This window comes from Lactuca virosa, chromosome 5, assembly GCF_052849685.1.
Source record: "Lactuca virosa cultivar CGN04683 chromosome 5, Lactuca_virosa_CGN04683_v6, whole genome shotgun sequence".
Taxonomy (NCBI): Eukaryota; Viridiplantae; Streptophyta; class Magnoliopsida; order Asterales; family Asteraceae; genus Lactuca; species Lactuca virosa.
Genome location: NC_136430.1, coordinates 103,580,761 through 103,582,131, shown reverse-complemented (window position 1 = coordinate 103,582,131; position 1,371 = coordinate 103,580,761).

Here is a 1,371-nt window from a genome sequence, read left to right as displayed (position 1 = left end):
GTAGTCCTCATAGGACTTTTGGAGTTCAGCTGTCATAGTGGCAAGCATGACGAACGACACCTTTGTCGTGTCCTTCTCATAAGCCCTATATTCAACAATTTCTTCAGGAGTAGCAGTCGCTTCATCAACCTGCTTTAGCTCTTTATCGAGGACATATTCCTTATCCTCGTAACGAGTGACCATCATATTGTTTCGAATCCAGTCATTGAAATTCGACCCATCGAAAATCACCCTCCCACATAAGTTCATGATGGAGAAAGAGCCAGAAGGGTTGGAACCAACAACGTTTGGGGTAGACATCTGAAAAGAGAGACAAAGTTTAGATTAGATAAGAATCCTTAATATAACACCCAAATGAAATATTAAGGCAAGAACCCAACACAATATTTCACAATTCGGAAGAGGGATGCCGTAATCCAATAGCAAAATATTTGAAGGTAGGTAAATGACAGTTTACCAATTTCCACCATGAAAAACGAAATTTAGGATTAAGTTTTAAATGAATTGAAATTCCTAGATCTTTGAGATTCATTGAACTTTTCAATGGCATGTTTAAATCTCGATTATGTCCTTCAAGTTTGTGACTGGGATACCGAGGATCACAAACAAGGTGTGAATAACCATGCAAATGTGCTTGGTACCCTCGATGTCATTTATCACCTAATTAATGTGCCGATAAATCACACACGCTCCATTGATCTATAACAAACATCGAGCTACCCTTTGCGACCCTTGTTAGTCCAAGTTAGTGTGCCGGTTAACCACACACGCTCCACTAACGACTTGGCAAGGTGCAAAGTGCAATTTCATGGAATAACACAAATTTCACATTTTCCTAAAGTAACTAAGATTGGGAATATATAAAAGTTTAGTTACTTTATAATATAGTTATACTTATTAATGATGATTAATGTCCTATCCTACCCGTTTGGCTAACGACCCTCCACCAATCAAGGAAGCGGTGGGTGAGAGTGGACACCAATTCAACCACCATTTTATAGGCAGTTTCCTTATACCCCCCTTATAGATCGGCTTCGTGAATGAGGCCTACTAACGGTAAGACTAACTGTCTTGGACATATATATATATATATATATATATATATATATATATATATATATATATATATAAGTATTAATCTTTTTATATTATAATAGTATAAGGGTTGAATTTTAACCTTTCAAAATTCTAGGGTTTAGTATTTAATATTTCATAAATGAGACTTTTCAAATTCCAAAACTTGAGGGCAAGTTTTGAAACTCTTCAAAAAATCTTGAATTTTTGAATTTTAATGTTTCATAAATGAGACCTTTTAAATTCCAAAACATGAGGACAAGTTTTGAAACTCTTCAAAACCTTTTGGATTCCAAA